We start from the raw sequence: 12500 nt of genomic DNA on the forward strand, positions 1-12500 counted from the left end.
AGGCGCTGGGTAGTTGCGGCCGAAGCCGTCACCTTTACCCTATTATGACCTCTGGGGACTGTTGGGGGGCAGGTAGCTCACAGTTACTGCTGGGAATCGGAGAGGAGTGTGGGATTCGAACCCATAACTCAGCGAATACGAAACAAGCATGCTTACGATGACACCACCAGCAACCACCGTTATAAAACACTTTGACTGAACACCTCATTACTGTTAAGAATCCGAGAAGAGTGCGGGATTCAAACCCACATCTATATTGCACCACTCCCGCCCCACCCAGGCAGCGACACAAAATCTCTTCATTGAGTGACTTGTGGGCCTAACCGGTGGCCGTTGCCAGATACTTGTGGGCCGCGGGTCCCCCGCAACAGACCTGGGGCAACGGATGGGCTGAAACCGGCAGGGTTGACATAAGGTCCATTTTCACGGGTATTCTGATTTGATTTTGAACCTAACAACATCCAAACTGGTATAATAATAGAAATATATGAACTGCGATCGGGAATTACTGATGTGACAGAGTAGAGAATATGAGCAGACGATTGCTATTTTATCGTTATCAATATTCAAACCAATTCCTGGAGACCTTTTGGTCCATAGTGAGATCGGACGAAAAAAAATTGGGTGTTTAATAATTTTATTTTTGAAACTTGGAACTATGCAACATGCAACATGCAACTGCCTCATCTGGAAGTTTTTTGTTCCATTCATTGACGCCGCGTTTGTTGGCAAAATTGTTTTTCTCTACTACAAAGACAAATCTACGTCACGACACCTTGAGGCCCTTGTTTCTCTTCCGGCTAATATATAGCTTGAAAATATTTTCAGTTTTGATGTTATGGTTTTTTTATTACTTGTCATTATTATTGTTATTATTATTATTGTTATTATTATTATTATTATTATTATTATTATTATTATTATTATTATTATTATTATTATTATTATTATTATTATTATTATTATTATTATTATTATTATTATTATTATTATTATTATTATTATTATTATTATTATTATTATTATTATTATCATTATTATCATTATTATCATTATTATCATTATTATTATTATTATTATTATTATTATTATTATTATTATTATTATTATTATTATTATTATTATTATTATTATTATTATTATTATTATTTTTACTATTATTATTATTATTATTATTATTATTGTTACTATTATTATTATTATTATTATTATTATTATTATTATTATTATTATTATTATTATTATTATTATTATTATTATTATTATTATTATTATTATTATTTTTACTATTATTATTATTATTATTGTTATTATTGTTATTATTATTATTATTATTACTATTATTATCATTACTATTATTATTATTATTACTTTTTTATTATTATTGTTATTATTATCATTATTATTACTATTCTCATCATCATCATCATCATCATCATCATCATCATCATCATCATCATCATCATCATCATCATCATCATCATCATCATCATCATCATCATCATCATCATTGTCATCATCATCAAAGGCTTGTGGGAAGCCCCATACATCCCATGATTTTTATTCTTTTTTTTCACTAAGTTCACTAACACTTACTGTGACCACTACAGTTATCACAAATCATGTAACTACGCTCTTAGAGCACACTAAACGCTATTGCATCACGTGATAACCTTGGACTCGATAAATGCGTGGCGATTTTTTTTTTTTTTTTTTTTTTTTGTCACTGGCGACTGATACCGGTATATTAAGGTTAAGATGCGGTTTAACCGAACAGGATGATTTATGACTACTCGTCCCACAGATATACAAGAATGACTTACAGCTGACGTTAACGCAAGGGTGCTAATGTAAACAAGTATTACACATTTTCAAAAGTTATATTTATTTGTTTTTGTTTACTTATTTATTTATTTATTCATTTATTCATTTACTTATTTGTTTATTTATACGTTCGGGGGCATGTTATCTCCCTTTCCGTGCGTATTGGCAGTTATGTATTTATGTATATTTTATTCATTTATTCATTTCTCATTTTATATTATTATTTTGGCTGACGCTAGGCGGTTTTTTCAGCTGTCCGTAATCATTTCAGTAGATGTTGCGAAGACGTTAAACTTTCATGGTTGACACCATCGTTGTGCGTGAAGATGCAATGCGTGTGTTAATGTTCCACGATGCTTGTGTAGTCTTATCTAAGTTATTTGACCTCTTTTACAAATCTAGTTTCTTCACTGCAAGTATTAGGAGGTCATAACCAGAACCACCAGATTCTTAGAAGACTGAAAACATTCTTTCCTTATTTTATATTTATTTATTCATTTAACTATTCCTATGCATTTTGATTTGGACAGAAGATAGGGTTGAATGGAGAATGGTTGTGTATGGATGATGCTGTGATGCATGAGGGGGAATGGGTGGGGGATGGGGGTGAGGGAGTGTGTGTGAAAAATAAATGGACGCAGGCCGAAGGGATTTCTCCCCGTTTTCTCCTTTTCTGCATGAGGAGACGGAGTAGGGGGGTCGCCGATTTAATGAAGCGGCCTTGCTGTGGATGCGCTGCGTCGTTCGACACTGCTTCTGACCCAGGGAAGTGGACAGGATGCAGGGATGACCCGTCATTCAGGAGGAGCCAAGATAAGAGGGAGAGAGGGAGGGAGGGTGGATGGGAGTGGAGTATGTGGGGGAAGTATGGGTGGGAAGGGGGAAAAAGCCATTGATATATGTATGTATATTTGTTTGTTTATTCAATTGTCTATTGATATTATTTATATTTATTTTATTTTTCTATTTGTTTTTTTATTTACTTACCTATTTATTTATTCCTTCCTTCATTTCTTGATCTATTTACTTATACACGATAATGACTCCAAAAGATAAAAGCGTCGGTTATTCTTGACAAAATGTAATTTTCTAAAAACTACACCAAGTCTTAATACAAGAATTGCACGACCTATCTTTACTGTCAATACCAATTGGCCTGGTTCAGCTCCTTACTTTGCTTTGTAAAGTCCCGAGTTCGCGCCCACTCTATCTCAACCCTCTTTGGATCTTTTGTGGAGGCTTAGTGGGAGTTGACTGGCTCCCCACACCTCCCACATCATCCCATGAGTCCCAGGACCCGTACACGTGTCAATACAAGGCACAATCCCTGACGCTATCCACAATATATATATATATAATATGTATATATATAAATATATATATATATATATATATATGTATATGTATATGTATATGTATATGTATATGTATATGTATATGTATATATATATGTATCAACTGCAATCACTCTCAGAACTACACATGTCTTCCTCGGTGAGCCCGTCCCCGGGACCGCTGACCTTTGCACCCTAGTTATTACTGACGCTATCAGCCGTTATTACTGTCGAATCTGCCAGTCACCTGCCGAGCAGGTGACTGGTGGTGATGTGTCATGTAAATCAACTGCTCACTATTACTCTCGCTACAGCTACTACAGCTGTTTTAGTACCTCTATTTTTTCTGTTGCATATTGGTAATAATCTTTACTAATACCACCACTTACTATTTTAAAAAATGTGGTGAAAGCAGGCAGGATCTGTCTTCCACAAACACAGATATTACTACCACCACTACTACTACTACTTCTGCTGCCGCCACTACTATTGTTACCACTACTACTACTATTACTACTACTACCACTACTACTGTCTGTACTATTACTATTACTACTACTATTATTTTCACCACTAAAATCACTCATCTAAAGTACTGCTGCCGCTATTACTACCACTACTACTACTACTACTACTACTACTACTACTACTACTACTACTACTACTACTACTACTACTACTACTACTACTACTACTACTACTACTACTACTACTACTACTACTACTACTACTACTACTACTACTACTGCAGCTTCTGCTGTCACTGCTACTACTACTACTACTACAACTACTACTACTTCTACTACTACTACTACTACTACTACTACTACTACTACTACTACTACTACTACTACTACTACTACTACTACTACTACTACTGCTGCTGCTGCTGCTGCTGCTGCTGTTCCTGTCACTACTACTGTTACTGCAACTACTACTGCTGCTACTGTTACTACTACTACTGCTACTACTGCTACTACTACTGCTTCTACTGCTTCTACTACTGCTACTGCTACTACTACTACTACTACTACTACTACTACTACTACTACTACTACTACTACTACTACTACTACTACTACTACTACTACAATTTTTTTAAACGACCTCCATCCTCGTGGAACAGTGTGATGAAAGCAATCAGGATTTGTCTCCCACAGACACAGTTCACTGGCCCCTCCCTCGCCAATGACTGTGGTCGACTACCGTTATATATATATTTCAATGAAGCCTGATACAGAAGTTTATTTATCCTAATTTCTGCTACAGTCTGCTCAAAATCGAGGTTTTGTACACGTGCTGATTTTGGCGGAGGGGACCTGGTACCTCTCAGGCATAGGAGGGATGATCTTAAGAGTGAGAATGAGTCTACATCTCATCCACGACACAATGCTGGTGTTTGGTTGTTGTTTCATTTCTGCCATCACCTCTGGCAGGCGAGCGTAGAATGCCTTTGCCTTAAGACCCATCCCACCTGAAGTCGTAAAGGTTATTGGAGTGAATGAGCCCTGGTCCACATTGTGTATGCGTTCCTCGTACATCCTGATTTTCTCATTCTCGTTCCGGGAGTGGGTCGCCTCAATAGTTAGGTTATTGTAACAGGGGGCCATCGGATCTCGACTCTCAGGAGGGTACCCCTTCCCCCCTTTCCACCTTTTCCCCCCTTTCCCCTTACCCACCCTTTTCCCCTCCCCCTCATCGTCTCCCCTTTTCCCCCTTTCCCCACTTCCCCCCTTCCCCCTTTCCCTTTGCCCCCCTTTCCCCTCACCCACCCTTTCCCCCCCTCCTCCCCATCGTTTCCCCTTTACCCCCTTTCCCCACTTCCCCCTTCCCACCATTTTCTCCCTTTCCCCCTTTTCCCCTTACCCCTTTCATCCCCTTTTCCCCTTTCTCCTCCTTCTCCCCCCTCTCTCTAGTCCCCTTCCCCTTTTACCTCCCCTCCCCTTTAACCCCTTTCCCTTATACTTCCCTTCCCCTTTACCTCCCTTTCCCCTTTACTCCCCTCCCCCCTTTCCCCTTTCCTCGGCGGGATGGGCTCGCTCGTCACGGAAACGGTCACGTCGTACGAAATCCTTTTTCTTCTTTTTCTTTTTCTTTTTTTCTATTTTTTTCTTTTTTCTCGTTCTTCCTTCTTTTTTTTTTTTTTCTTTCATCTTCTTTATCTTTCTTCTAATACTCCTTGTTGGCATTGGTTCTTTTTCTTTTGTTTCTTTTTCTTTTTGTTCTTCTTTTTTTGTTCTTCTTTCTTCGTTTTTTTCTTCTTTCTTCTTTTTATTCCTTCTTCGTCTTTTCCTTCTTTAACTCTTTATCCTTTTTCTTCTTCTCTTTATTTATTTTCTTTGTTTTCTTTATCTTCTTTTTTCTTTGTTTACTATCTCCTTCTTGGGTTTAAGGGTTTTCATAGAGATTGATCTAATGCACCTTGCTCACAGTTTGCATCTTTTGACGAGACAAATGTCAAGAGACTTTTGAAGTTTGTCGTGGTTAGTGTCTCAGGACAAAGAATGATCATCGCCCCGCGTCCCCCGGAATCGAATGCTTATCGGAATCGGAAGTTCAGAGCAGTATCGGGAGTCTTATCGGAATCGTTAAAATTTTTGGTATCGCCCAATCACTAAGTGACCCCCCCTCCCCCTCTCCCCCTCTCCTCCTCTCCCCCTCTCCTCCTCTCCCCCTCTTCCCCTATCCTCCTCTCACCCTCTCCCCCTCTCCCCCTCTCCCCCTCTCACCCTCTCCCCCTTCTCTCCCCTCCCCACAGATGCCAGTGCCAATCTCCCATCAAAGTGTCACACGTAGAACTAAAATGTCTGATGGACAACCCACTCAACAACAATAACAACAACAACAACAACAACAGCAACAACAACTACAACGACAACGACAACGACAACGACATCGACAACGAGAACGACAACGACAACGACAACGACAACGAGAACGACAACGACAACGACAACGACAACAACATCAACATCGACAACGACATCGACAACAACAACGACAACGACAACGACATCAACATCGACAACGACATCGACAACAACAACGACAACGACAACGACATCGACAACGACATCGACAACGACAACGACAACGGCAACGACAGCGACAACTACAATGAAAACGATAACGACATCGACATCGACAACGACATCGACAACGACAACGACAACGACAACGACAACGACAGCGACAACGACAACAACAACAACACCAAAACTTGGGTGACAAAACAGCAATACCGTAATCATCCCGCCACAGTTTCCTAAAATAGATAGATAAACAAATAAATAGATAAATCAATAAGTAGGATTTATAACAAAAATACAAACACCCCTGAATCGATAGACCAATACTTGAAATGTAGGACACCATGGTATGCATTATTCACAAGGAAAAAAAAAAATCCCCTGATCCTTATCGTAATCTGGATCACCACCGAAATCTGATTAAATATTTCTTTGGTCCTACACCACCGCTTCGCAAGATGAAATTAAAGTTGCTAACAAACAGACAGACAACACTGGTCAACAACCAAAGTGGTTCTCATGAGATTATGCTCACACAACTACTTTAATATTGTTGAATTTGAATATATTTGTTTTGTTCTATCAGACCAGGTTTTATGAAAAAAATCAATAGGTCCAAATATTCAATATTCTATCACTTGTGTCGTGTAACAGATATTTAACCCAAAAAAAGACCAGCTTGTGACTGTGCTTACATGATTTATTTCATATTGTTGAGTATGGTTTTGATATTTTATTCTACTATCATGTCTACTCTCTTAAACAATAAGAAATAATAGTAAATATAATGACATTAATTGTCTCACGCAAGATAAAGATATTAAAAAACGTCACAAACAAGGTATTGATAAATTGCACCAGAAAACGTAAATTCAAGTTTTTTTTTATTATAATTAACAAATGAAATTCTAAAAGTGTTTCTGAACTTTGCCCTTTCGTTTGTACAACTCGCTATCTTCTCGTTGCAGCTTCCAGCGATAGTCGTCCATCTTGTTTGGACTGAATTTTCCCTGATATCTGCTTCCTATTATGGGGATGTCTTAATGAAGCCTTTCGCCGCGTTCATCACTAATATCTCCAGGGTTACCTGGAAAAAAAATCAATATGAGAGTGGAAAAAAATCCAATTTCAAGGACATCCTTGCTCCCAATGCATGATAATTCTGCAGCATAGTTGTAACGATTTCTTTGTAGTTGTCAGCACGATAGTTTCCAATGTTTTTTTTGACACATTGACAAATGAATTCTCCAGTGGGTTCAATGCCTTGCTGAATTCGTTATCATGAACAAGTATGCAAATCTGTGGTCCATTCAAGACACCTGCTTTCAACCTGGCTTCAGAAACCACACGACCTGGTTTCTGAGATATGTATCGAAACCCAGTACCAGATTGACCTATAGCCAAGCCAAGCTTTAGAGGTAGTGGAGGCAAATATATATTTTCTGATCTACAAGAGGATAATGAACACGGTTGAACCTTTCAAGCACATGTCTTGGTCTTGTCGGCCAATCCTCTCTTATATAGGGCATTGCATAAGCTCTTTTGTTCCACAAACACAAAAAGCACATGTACTTTGTGCAGCCCCTCTGAAGGCACAGAAATAAACTGATGACTCTGAGATCCACACACATCTTCCACTGGTGTCCCTCGTACTCTACAGTGGCTAACGAAATCTTCATTGTTTCATAACTCTCAGACACATTTACTGCATGTGTTATTGGGACAGATAGAAGCCGATTGCCATTGTATAAAAGAACAGCTTTCAGAGAGTCTTTTCCATAGCCTATAAACATCCTCCAATCTTCTGATTTGTATGATTCAGACTTACAGGGTTGTTGGATGAGAGATACTGTATCTTCACAGTAACAAAGGTTGTCTGCCATCTTGAAAAATGCAGACACCTCTCTATGTCTTTAACGAGCTGTAGTAATACGCACTCCCAGCTTCCAGCAGGTTGTGCTGCTTTACTCTGGATCCCTGATGAGATCATGAAGTATTTCTTGAGTAAAGAGTTTAGGCCTGGTATTTTCAGAGTCATCTTCGTAGTTGTCTTCATTTGAGATAGAATTAGAATCGGAATCACTCATTAATTCTTGTTCAGTCGATGGATTTGGGACTGGGAGTTCAGCACTGTGCGGAACTGGTCGAATTGTAGAAGGTAATGATAAATTGGGGTACTCCACCTTGCCTCGTGTCTTGATGGTTATTCCCTTGATGTCTGTGAGACAGAAGTTGCAGCCACTGCTGCGGTCTTTAGGTTGACGGTATATCACTGGTACAGCAATCGGTATTCTTGACCTTCGCTTATCATACAAGCTATATGAGGTGCTCATTCCTTGTCTTGGTCACCCAAAGGACATTTGAAGTAACTTTTGCAGTCCATTCGAACAGTTTCTGTGGTTGGTTTTTTGAGGTTAACAAAAAAGATCAAGATCGTTCATACACTTGAGAAATTCCATGTTTTGTTCAGATTTGGTAGATTAGGTAGTTGTAGATATGCAGTATCATGAACCAGCAATCTGAAATAAACAAAAAAGCACAGATTAGGAAAAAAATGCATAAGTGGAACAAATGAACATGTTAATTAGTGTATGAATAACATGAAGCACCAAATATATAGGTATGATGGTTCAGGAAAACTGAACCCGTTGCAGCTATACAAATGTCATTATTGAGTTCATTAAATACAATAAATTACCCTAGAATCACAATGTTTTGATCCAGATTTTTTTGTCCAGTGCAACACATAAAAATTACTCTAGAATCAGAATGTTTTGATCTAGATTTTTTGTCCAGTGCAACACGTACAATTACTCTAGAATCAGAATGTTTTGATCTAGATTTTTTGTCCAGTGCAACACGTACAATTACTCTAGAATCAGAATGTTTTGATCCAGATTTTTGTCCAGTGCAACACACACAATTACTCTAGAGTCAGAATGTTTTGATCCCGTTTTTTGTCTAGTGCAACACGTACAATTACTCTAGAATCAGAATGTTTTGATCCCGTTTTTCGTCTAGTGCAACACGTACAATTACTCTAGAATCAGAATGTTTTGATCTAGATTTTTCGTCCAGTGCAACACGTACAATTACTCTAAAATCAGAATGTTTTGATCCAGATTTTTTTGACCAGTGCAACACGTACAATTAATCTAGAATCAGAATGTTTTCATCCAGATTTTTTCTTTTTTACCAATGTGCAACCGAACAGGAGGTGCTAAGATGGGAGGGAGGGTGGAGGGGAGTGGAGTGTATTTAGGGATGGAATGGGTGGGAATGATTTTGTGCCTTTTTCTTTTTGGCTACCTCCCTTGTAAGGGGGAAAAAGCCTTGGTATATGTATGTATGTATGTATGTATGTATGCAACCGAACACAACCGGAAGCATAACCTCCTTGATGCAGGTAACACCATCTAACTGCACCAGAATGGTTATTGCACGGTGCAGTTGGTACACCTGTATCATTACTTTCTCTGACTTCCCACCTCTGGCACACGTAACCATGTCCCAATGAATTCTACTTCATGACATTTTTTTAACTATGAAACAACGAACTGAATTGCCAACGAATGCTTTATCAATGTTTTTCCTTAAGATGTTATGAAACAACGAAATACCGAATCACCTTGTCCCGCAGTCCATCCCATAATAATTAAAACCAAAATGCATGGAATAGGGAGACCAGACAGAAAATGGTAAGAAATGATACAGAAATTTGCAAGAGTGACGTGGCAGAAATTGGGAGAGGCTGATTGATGGTACCTAGTGTTTGGTTGATAGACCTCAGACCTCGTAGCATAAACAGTATCTCATAAATTTCAACTCCTTTTGTCTTGTTAACTTCGTGATAACTTGTGCATCTCGACTACAAAGTTACTCGTTTGTTTGATATCAGTTACATAATTGTTTGCATCGATAAATGTTCCTTAGGTTTATGTTATTGTTGTGTTCATTACTGCGTAAGTAATGAAGTGAAGGGAAGGTGCAGCCTCAAGGCGACTGTGGATGTCACGTTCAAATCACTCACCGTAGTTCATTTTGAACACCTTTTACGTTCAAATCACTCACCTTTGTTCAGTTTGAACTCCCTTTATCTTCATATCACAAATAATTCTTTATCAAGACTCGAACAACTATATCTATTCCTTATTGACCCGCAATGACCCAATGGGTCAAAGCGGCGGCACGCGTAAAAGGAGACGACGCACCCGACACTGATCCAGAGGACTTGGTATTCGTGTCATCTGGTACTTGTTGTTTCACATTGGAACTATTGCAGCATTCGTTGCAACGTTCTGACATTAAGCTGCGTTTCCTAGTCACGTGCTGAGAGCTCGGCCTATTCTTGCTCTCTTGCGTGGAAAGAGCCGCGCAACGTCGAGCGTTTTGCTGCTTGCAGATGAACGTGTAACGATGACGAAATAGTTTCACGCCAGCAGTTACGTAACAGTAGCAAATGCATGCAACAGTCGAAGTTATGGGGAGCGAATCGAGCCCCTCCAGCATGTAGACATATTTGCAAAACTCTCTTGAAAATGGGCCTGGGAAACTCAAAGAATAGGAACTATTTTCAAAATGCATAATTATTTGAAAACTCAAAACTCTCTCTCTTTCTGTTTCTAAGAAAGAAAAAATGTAGGCCCGACGGAATCTCGACGGAATCTCAAAGAATAGGAACCATTGATTAATATGATATAGACTGGAATAATGAATCTCATGTATAGCTTATTTAGGCAAGTACTAAGCACAACACTTATTTTCCTATATCTAGATAGTTTCTAGAAACTAGAAAATTATTCTTAGTTGCTTTATTCAAATGATCATATTAACATGAGAATGAGCTCATGCATAGCCTACCTTGGAAAGTACTGTTCGTTAGACAGTTTCTGTTATTTACTAGATACGTTTTCTTGGAAGTATCATTCAAATTCTCATGTGAACGTCAGGACTGGCTTGTGAATAGCCTTTTTAAGCATTTGCAATTTACTAGGTAGCCTCTCCAAGACAAAGCATTGAATTTTTTATGTCAAATTGATCAAATAACTCTGGACTGGCCGCTACATCAGAGTTTTCCTTATAGTCTTCCTAGCCAAATACTTTTTACTAGATAATCTCTCTCTCAGACTTATCATTTAAATTCTCACGTCATACTGAGAATAATCCCCTTGACTGCCCGCTACATCAGAGCTTTCCTTATAGCCTTCCTAGCCAAGTCCATTTTAACAGATAATCTCTCTCTCAGACTTATCATTTAAATTCTCATGTCATATTGAGAATAATCCTTTTGACTGGCCGCTACAACAGAGCTCTTTCCTTGACCAAATGGCCTCTAAGAGTAGAGTTGCAAGTCAGGGCTCGCGCGCGGGCAACACGCCTCACACAATAAAAGGTAAACAATGACGACTCCGGCGAGGTAACAGCTGCTGTCAACACTTTACCACCCACCCACTTCACGCTTGGCCGAGTCTCGTCAACTTTTGTGAGTTTGAATAATCAGAAGAAGATTTCGCTTGTAGTAGTCTAGACTTCCCTGAGAATATTCCAACAATATGTCTGACGTTCGTATAGGTTTAACTTCTTTTAGTTCGTCACATACCTTCTCAATCTATGAAGGCAAAGGTAATTCGACATTTGGAGATTCGGAAAACGAAAGACTGTCACTGAAGTCGTTTCTGCGCAAACAAACACGCACCAGTTGACGATAATCTGCCCAGTGAGAAGCGGCCTTAAGTCTGATGATACTTCAAGCTTCTGATATTTATTTTCTTGGTCGGCTCCCATTGGGGACAGCGAGTCAACCACACAAGCAAACAACGTGCCCACAGGAAAGATCATTTGCATTATGAATAGGGTGTGCGGACGTGCGTGCATAAACGTACACATATACGCACACACAGATACACCGGATCGACGGTGTAGTGGTACCGTTCTCGACCGCCAATTCGGCGATCCGAGTTCGAGTCCCGCCCAGGGCTGAAAAAATTCAACATCGCTGCCCTGCAAGCCGGCATCCTAATTCTGTTGGGCAAGGAGGTGTGTGTGTATATATATACAAGGTTTATATATATATATATATATATATATATATATATATATATATATATATATATATATATGTGTGTGTGTGTGTGTGTGTGTGTGTGTGTGTGTGTGTGTGTGTGTGTGTGTGTGTGTGTGTGTGTGTGTGTGTGTGTGTGTGTGTGTGTGTGTGTGTGTGTAAGGTAACAGCATGACCCTATGTTCCAGCCGTCTATGAGCTCTAAGATCTCATCCGGGAGGGTAATAACTGTCTTGTTTTTATCTAAGTATT

The 12500-nt window shown here is 39.0% G+C and overlaps 1 protein-coding gene across 3 annotated transcripts in view; it reads left to right on the forward strand.

Moving 5' to 3' along the window:
- LOC143036901 (NADPH oxidase 5-like) overlaps positions 1–12500 on the forward strand; it is a 134876-nt gene that overhangs the window by 87510 nt on the left and 34866 nt on the right. The gene's annotated exons all lie outside the window — the stretch shown is intronic.

The sequence above is a fragment of the Oratosquilla oratoria genome, chromosome 21 (assembly GCF_046742065.1).
Source record: "Oratosquilla oratoria isolate Oo_2021 chromosome 21, ASM4674206v1, whole genome shotgun sequence".
NCBI lineage: Eukaryota > Metazoa > Arthropoda > Malacostraca > Stomatopoda > Squillidae > Oratosquilla > Oratosquilla oratoria.